We start from the raw sequence: 8217 nt of genomic DNA, 5'->3' as shown, positions 1-8217 counted from the left end.
AGCCTCTTGCGTGGGATCCTCGCTGTGCAGCAGGAGGCGGAGGGAAGCTGGTTGTCAGGGCTCAGGGCAGCTCCCTGCCAGGCTGAGCTGGTGTCTGTGCTAAGTGCGGCATCAATCAGGTGATTCTGGGCAGTTCGGGATCCCCAGGCTCCCACAGGAGGGTGAAGCAGGTCACCCCTGGAGCAGGTTAAAGCTGCAGGCTGACAGTGGGGTTGCTGCCCCTGTGAACAGCTGCTGTAGCACTGCCTGGGCAGGACAGGGAGAGCCAGTTATACCCCGTCCCCAGCCTGTATCGGGGGATGGGAGCACTCACACCCTGGGGACCCACCCACCAGAGATCTACTGGGGGGGAGAGTGGCACCCACACACCCAGGATGTTGTGGTGGGGGACAAGGGCATCCACACTCCGGGATCCTCTGCAGAGGGACGGACACCCACACATCCAGGATTCTGTCTGGGGGGCAGAGGTACCCAGACACCTGGGCGGGGAAAGGGGGCACCGAAACATCCGGGATCTTACCTGGGAGGACAGCGGCGCCTGCAGCTCGACATGAGATGGGGGCGAGGGGAGAAGGAGCATTTCCCAGTTCCAGGCTGTACCCGTCTGGCCAAGGCACAGAGCTCCCAAGCAGAGTTTAAAGCTCCAGCTGCCAGGCCACAAAATAAGATGGGCTCCGTGGCTGGTGCCTGTGATCCCAGCTCCTGGGGAGGCTGAGGCCGGTGGATCGCTTGAGCTCAGGAGTTCTGGGCTGCAGGGGGCTGTGCCGATCGGGTGTCCGCATTAAGTTCAGCATCACTATGGTGATCCCAGGGAAGCTTGGGGTCCCCAGGTTGCCTAAGGAGGGGTGAACCGGCCCAGGTTGGAAATGGAGCAGGTCAAAACTCCTCTGCTGATCAGTAGTGGGATTGCACCTGTGAATAGCCCCTGCAGCGTAGCCTGGGCAAGACAGTGAGACACAGTCGCTTTTTAGACAGCCCCCCCCCGCAGAGCCTGGCTGGGGGGATGGGAGCACCCACACGCTGGGGAATCTGACTTGGGGGGAGGGACACACCCAAGCAACACAGATCTTGAAAAGAGGAACAGCGACACCCACACACCACAGAGCCTGGATGGGGGCAGGGGAACCACACACGGGAGCTAGTTCATGGGGTGGGGGACACACCCATATGCTCCATTGCACCATTCTTAATGAGAAGAACAGGGGCATCCACACAACACGGATCCTTAACGAGCTGGGGGACACCCACACACTCCACTATTAACCAGGAGGGACAGGGGCACCAGACACCCCCAGTAGCATGGAGAACCCCCACATCCACCAGATACCTCATGGGGGGTAAGACAGAGGGGATTGTAATGGGGCCAGTGCACCCACACACCAGGGATTTTTAAGGGTTGAAGGGACAGGGACACCCACACACACTGAGATCACGTCCTTGGAGGGATGCAAACCCTCCACAGAAGGACCTGGTCTGTCCCATGATGGCAGCCCAGCATGGGTGAGTCAAAGTCTCTTTTATTAAAGCCACGCCCAAGAGATCCTGACTAGGGTGAGAGAGAAACCCTCCCACCAGAGGTCCTTAATGGTCTAGGGTGCACCCACACACCAGGGATTCTTATGGGTGGGAGGAATGGAGACAGCCAGACACACTGAGATCACTTCCTCCCAGGAGCCTGGGCCAGACAGGGAGACACAGTCCCCCTTTACATATCTGCCAAACAACCTTCCTCCCACTCCCTCCACACAATGTTATTATCTGGAGGTGAAGCCAGGGAAACCACATGGAGGATTCTTATCTGGGGAACTGGGGGGACCCACTTACCACCAGAGATTCTTAAGGGCAGGAGGAACAGGGACTCCCACCTCTGTAGCATGGGGGTGGGTCACCTGCTGGGATCATCTGGGCATATTTCACCTCGTCACTTCCCTGCCATTGCCTTGGGGGCCCCTTGTTCGCTGCCTCTGGCACCCAGTTTAGCCTCCTTCCTGAGAGCTGAAACGCTTTGATCTATCTAAGGTCTCTGGGATCAATACGTGTCATGGTGTAATTCTGTGTTATTCGGGGGTCAGACTAGCTGAGCTAATGGCCCCTTCTGCCCTTAAACGCCATGAAAACATTTCCCTGGTTTCTCCTTGCGCCTGACAGACACCACGGTGAGGGGCCCAAGAGAAGCTCCTGGACACAGCGCTCTGGCTCTTACTTTACTTGGGGACGTCAGCACTTTCCTAGCAAAGCTGCTGCTAAAGCGCTGGATTTGGGGAACTGTTCGGCTCCGATTCAGAGATCTGCCTGCGGGGTGTGAACCTGCCACGAGGAGCGGGAAACGCAACCAGTAACCAGAGGCATTGGCTGAGCTCCAGGCTGCCCCCGTGTGGCCAAAGCTTAGAACTGAGCAGCGGAGTTTGAAGCTGGCGCTGGGAGGGACCTGAACACGTGGGGCACGAAGGCTCCTGCGTGTAACGCTTGTTGGGTGGGCAGCTGAGTGTAGCTGATTGCGGGAGTTCAGGGCTGAACCCCGGGGTGCTGAGCAGGTGTCTGTGCTCAGGTTGGCCTCACTATGATGGTTTCTGGAAGTTTGGGGCTGCCAGTTCCCTAGAGAGAGGAGCCAGGTCAGCCAAGGAAAGGAGGCTGGCAAAACTCTGGAACTAACTGGCCGTGGGACTGCCCTCTGAAGAGCCACTGTAGCGCTGCAAGGAGAGCCGGTCTCTCTTATGCAGCCCCGCCCCATTCCTCAGGACGAGGGTTGTGCTCAAAGATCTGTGCCCCGTGTTTTACCTCTGTGTGAAGCGCACAGTGCAAATAACCCTCAGCGCATCAGCTCAGTTCCAGGCTCCACTTCCACCGGCTCAGGCAAGATGGTGCAGAGGAGCCCCTGGGTGGCTGTGGGCAAGGGGGAGAAGGGCCAGGGAGGAGGAGCTTAGGCTCCGCAAGGGCTGGATTTTTGGGAGGCCAAGCGGGGAGAGGGATGGAGGCCACTGGAGGAGCTGAGCCAGCTGACTGTCCATGGCTTCTAAAAGAAGGGCAAGAGAAGGTCCCGCAGTTGCCGTGCTGCTGGAGAAAGCAGGCATTGATCCCCGCTGCCTCGCGCATGCAAAGCGAGCGCTCTACCACTTGAGCTAATTCCCCTACCTTGGCAGGTGGCATCTCGATCCATCCATTCGATAACGGAGGCCACATCGTTCCCGGCGCCAGCCAGTGACTCCTTCCAAAAGGGTCAGGCAAGAGAGGGCTTGGCATTGGCTGGTTAGCTCAGTTCGTTAGAGCGTGGTGCTAATAACACCAAAGTCATGGGTTCAAGCCCCATGCTGGCCACTGCGGGAGGGAAAGGGTGACTTATGTTCTTTTGGCTGACTGCTAGGGGTGGCAGAGGCCAAAACCAGGTGGGCCGGGAGCGGGCAAGAGCCCTGCTGGGCGCAGGCGCCGGGCAGGACCAAGCTCCTGACACCTCCTTGGGCTCCTCCCTGGGCCTCGCTCCACCTGCTGCCTGAAAGGAACTTGGAGACGGGTGAGCCCGGCCGGCTGCCTTCCAGGCTCACAGGAGGCCAGGCTTGAGCTGCCCGCCTGCGAAGCCAAAATCGCAGGCCTGCCGGCTCACCCCCATTTCCACAGAGGGTTGACCTGATGGCCCGAATTCTTGCCGGCCGCCAGCTCCACCCAAATGGACCCGATGCCGGATCACGCTCCCCAGCCCAAGCCACAGAGGAAGGCTTAATTCTCGGCACCCCAACCTAGGGGAGAGGCTTCACACTCCGCCGGCGCAGGGTGACCTTTGGGACTTCCCTGGACACCATCCTCCCACCACCCTCAGCCAGACCCCCCAAGCCCACCCCTACGACAGGAAGGAGCAGGAGGACCACTCCACCCAGGGGCACCACCACTCGAAGTCAGCTTCACTTGCTTTCTCTTCTACCCCTTTCCTCCCAATTTATGCGCGCCTCACGGGAGCCGGCCCTGGGAAGACGCAGGCACCGCACTCTGACTGGCGGAAGCCAAACGCCCACACCGAGAGTTTAGCACGGGCTCTTGAGGCACTGGAGGAACCCCATGCAGACGCACTGACGGAGCTAAGCTTTACGGCCAAGGGCCCTACCAGTGCAGAAAGCCAACTTTCTTGTGAAAAGACTCCTCTTCGGCTCCTTCCAAACTTCCAAATGCCTCCAAATGGGAAAACACACACACTGAAACACCCAAACGGTCCTAACGCTGGGGCCAGGCGAAGAAAGAAAAGCAAGGAAAAGATTTCTAAATGGCCACCCTGCCAGAGTCATACAGCTCCGCAAGTGAAACCCATGGGAGGGACATTAAACAGAAAAGGGGAATGGAAAGCTGCCCAAATTGAGATGCTGTGGAAAGGTACAGCCCCATCGCTACTCCTACTCTGCACACTTCTTGCAACAGCTGATGAACGGCCAGGTGCTTTTCGCATCCAAGCCCACACCAGGGAAAGACCTCGAGAAGCTTCCCGTGGCTTTCCTGGTTCAGCTGGTCAGAGTGAGGCACTCGTGGAGGCCAGATGGTGCAGAGGAGCCCCTGGGTGGCTGTGGGCCTGGGGAGGATGGCTTTTGATTTTTCGGCCTGACCGCTACGGGCCCACTGATCCAGCCTTAAGTTTAGGAAAAGTTGGCATGTTAGTATAAGATATGGCATCCTTCCACCTCCCTTCCAAGGGACCAATGCCTGCCTTAAAACACACAGAAAACAATCTTTATTGCCATATACTTTCACTGTTTCTTTGCTTTAACCCCTAGGAATGTACCTGTTGGACAATCAAAGGAGTTGCTCCATTCCTATGAACCCCAAATCTGTGGAGGTTTGAGCTACTCCCTGTGGATCACCCCACTCAAGGAACATTCGTTCTAGGAAGGAAGCTGGATAGACCAGAAAACATCAGACGCTGCTCCCAATGCTACATGCAGTTTTTCAGAAATTAGTCGACTTTATGGCCACAAAAGACCATTAGAGCATCTAATCTGACCCCCTACATAGCACAGGTCTCCTGTATGACACAATAGCTGGTGAGGAAGGGCGGGGGGTGGAGGAGGTGAGCGGGTGGGCAGTGGTGGGGGGACAGGTGAGCCGGCGGCGGGGTAGAGGGCCTGAGGAGACAAGCAGGCAGGCAGTGGCTGGGGAGCAGGTGAGCTGGCGGCTGGCCCCAGCTTACCTCCACTCTGCCTCCCCCCTGAATGCCCTGTCCCACTTTCCCCTCCCCTGCTTCCCGCAAATCAGCTGTTCGCGCAGGAAGCCTTGGCGGGAAGAGGAGCGGTTTGGCGGCTTCATGCTCAGGTCCAGCAAGGTGGAGACAGAGACAAGGTGAGCTGGGGCAGGCGGGCCGCCCGCACCGCAGCAGGTAACCCGGGGGGCGCACAGGGGAACCTCTCCCCACACCAGCTCACCCACCTCCCCGGGCCTGAGCCACCATTTGCTTCTCGGCCCTCCCAGGCTTCCCACACGAACCATCAGGGGCAGGGGTTCCAGGGGCGGTCAGGGGACAGGGAGAAGGGGTGGTTGGATGGGGCAAGGATCCCAGGGGGGCCATCAGGAATGAGAGACGGGGTTGGATGGGGTGACGGGGGCAGTCAGGGGACAGGGAAGGGTGGATGGGGTAGGGGTCCTGGGGTGTCAAGTAATGCGGGGGGTTGGATGGGGCAGAAGTCCCAGGGGGCGGGGGTGGGCCATGACCCCGGTGTGGGGTGAGGAGGGAACCGGTTATTAAGATTTTGGCAGCTCATCACTGCCCGGGGGGGGGGGTGGGAGGCTGAGGAGGAGAGCGGAAGGGAAGTGGCAGGGGTGAATATGCGAGCCGGGGATGGGGAGCTGAGGTGAGCGGGGAGCAGGTGAGCCGGGGAGTGGGGTCTGAGGAGGCGAGCAGGAGGGCATTGGTGGGGGTCAGGTGAGCTGGCGGTGGGGAGGAGAGCTGAGGCGGTGGGCGGGTAGGCAGGTGAGCCGTGGGGCTGAGGAGGCGAGCAGGCAGGCAGTGGGGGGTCAGGTGAGCTGCGGGGGGTGGGGGGCTGAGGCGGCGGGCGGGCAGGCAGGTGAGCTGTGGGGGGCTGAGGAGGCGAGCAGGAAGGCAGTGGTGGGGGGGCGGGTGAGCCGGCGGCAGTGGAGGGGGGCTGAGGAGGTGAGCGGGGGGTGGGGGGCTGAGAAGGTGAGTGGTGAGTCAGTGGCTGACCTTCTACACCTTCCTCAGTCCCACCTCATTCATTCAACAGGGCAACTGATTACAACATGGGGGGAAGATCTTATTCTACTTCTAGCAAAAGGACATTTTTCTTTTACCTTAATTACACTACCTTAGGGGCCTGCTATAACATATTACCAAGGTGCAATACCACTGTTTTGGCAGGGCAGTGCTGGGGAAGGAGGGTTTGTTTCCATGGGGCGGGCGGTGCTGGGGGGGAGGTTGTTTTGGGAGGGCTGCGTGGCATTTGGGGGGTATTTCAGCGGCACGGGGGGGGCTTAGTGGGACCGGGGGGGTTTCAACCCTCAGCTGTTTTCTTTGGAGCAATATTGCCCTCGCCGCTTTATGAGTTGTGCAGGCCTGGACTAAACCAGAGACTCTGGACTCAGCATTCAAGTATCCTGCAGTCTGAACTTCGAATCTGATACATTCCCTCATTGGCTACCATCGTTTGCCCAGCACGGAAGTGCTTCTTGTCCAACAAGACAGCCAGATTGGGGCCCATACGCATGGAATGACTCTGAAGGAATCAGCTGTTTCTGTGCTTCATGAAACTTTGGATCCAAATGGTAAAAGACAGTTGTGCCCAATTTAATCATGGCGTCCTTTAGGAGTGTGTCCAATGTCACTTAACTAGGGAGCAGGGTTCTAAAAATAGTTTACCTGGGCCACAGGTCACCATAGCTTCCATCTCTGGGGTGAAAATCAACCACCACTACCTGCAATTTCTACCTGAGTTCTTGTCAAATCTTTGACCTTACTTGGAGTAATTTTACACGTCTCTGGTGTAGAATTCTTCACCAACCACACAACGTATCAATAGCGATAGTGAGGTACAACTCCCCCAAATATGCCCTTTCATTTCTTTAATCTGGTGGCACAGATTTAAATTAGGGACTAAATTCAGGTGCGGTTTAGAATCCCTGTAAAACACCAAATGTCAGGTCTCTATGGAAAATAGGTCTCTTTCTGCAGCTATGTCACATTCAACACGGATTTCATTTTCTACATATTTGCAGCATCTCCCAGGGGTGAGCTGAACAGAAACATCACTTCCATTTTCCCATCTCTACCTAGATAGGAATTGCATTTCCCAAATAAAAGGCAACATGCACCTGATTAGGAAGGAGATCTCTTCAGGAGCAACCTCCTGCAGGGCCTGGCCACAACTGCTTTGGAAGCCCAATGCAGGGGTATCGTGCTTAGTTAAAAGTCATTTACTAGGGAATCCTCTTCCCAGACCGTTAGAAAAAATACTGACCTAACGAATTGAACAACAGAGGGATTGGGATGGTGATGGGGAATAACGGAATCCCTCTGACTTACCCTATCTTCTTCTGTTGTTACAGAGGGTGAAATGACATTTTCCCCTATCCCTGCCCTGTTGCTGCTCTTCGTTATAGTTCAATATATTTTAAGTGAGGAAAATGGTAGGAAAAATATCTGCTCCCCAGCACAACCTGAAGCAACATCAGAGCAACTGGGAATGAAACAATTTGTTTCCAAAGGGGGAACTCGATGACTAACAATTGCTGTGAAATGGGGGAACAGTATAACCGTGCTGCTCAGGGTTTGTTTAGACTAGGAAAAGTGATGGAGTTTAGGTCAGGTCAAGGGGAAAGCTAATGCCAACCCCTGCCCCTGGGCTGCATCCACTCTACAACTATAACTGTCTTTTTACACCAAGATCACTAACTTGAGTAGCCAACGCCATGTGCAGCCCTAGTGGATGGAAGGCACAGGTAGCTTTTGCCTCAGTGTTGCTTGTTGGGAATCAAACCTCTCTCCCCCACCTGGAGCTGATGAACATTCCTGGCTGGAGGGGGGCACGCTCCTATGAGTCAAAAGGAAAGGAGTTGATAGAAAAGATCACAGGACTGACCCCAAAGAAGGGTGAGCTGCAAAAGGCAGAAAGAGGCAACTCATCTGGGGGAGCTGAGAGACCACGGTGAAGATGGTGCAAAGATCACTATATTGGAATTAGCAAATGTGATTTTTTTAAAAAACAAATCTTTGGCCAGCCCTAATCAAGGCAT

The 8217-nt window shown here is 56.3% G+C and overlaps 1 non-coding gene across 1 annotated transcript; it reads left to right on the top strand.

Moving 5' to 3' along the window:
- Positions 1-3241: 3241 nt before the first annotated feature.
- TRNAI-AAU lies at positions 3242-3315 on the top strand. The gene has a single exon. It is a non-coding gene; the product is annotated as a tRNA-Ile (tRNA).
- Positions 3316-8217: the final 4902 nt, after the last annotated feature.

Source organism: Mauremys reevesii, linkage group 12 (assembly GCF_016161935.1).
Source record: "Mauremys reevesii isolate NIE-2019 linkage group 12, ASM1616193v1, whole genome shotgun sequence".
In the NCBI taxonomy this organism is placed as follows: domain Eukaryota; kingdom Metazoa; phylum Chordata; order Testudines; family Geoemydidae; genus Mauremys; species Mauremys reevesii.
Note: the sequence above shows the minus strand (reverse complement) of the source record. Positions and strands in the feature narration are given on the sequence as shown.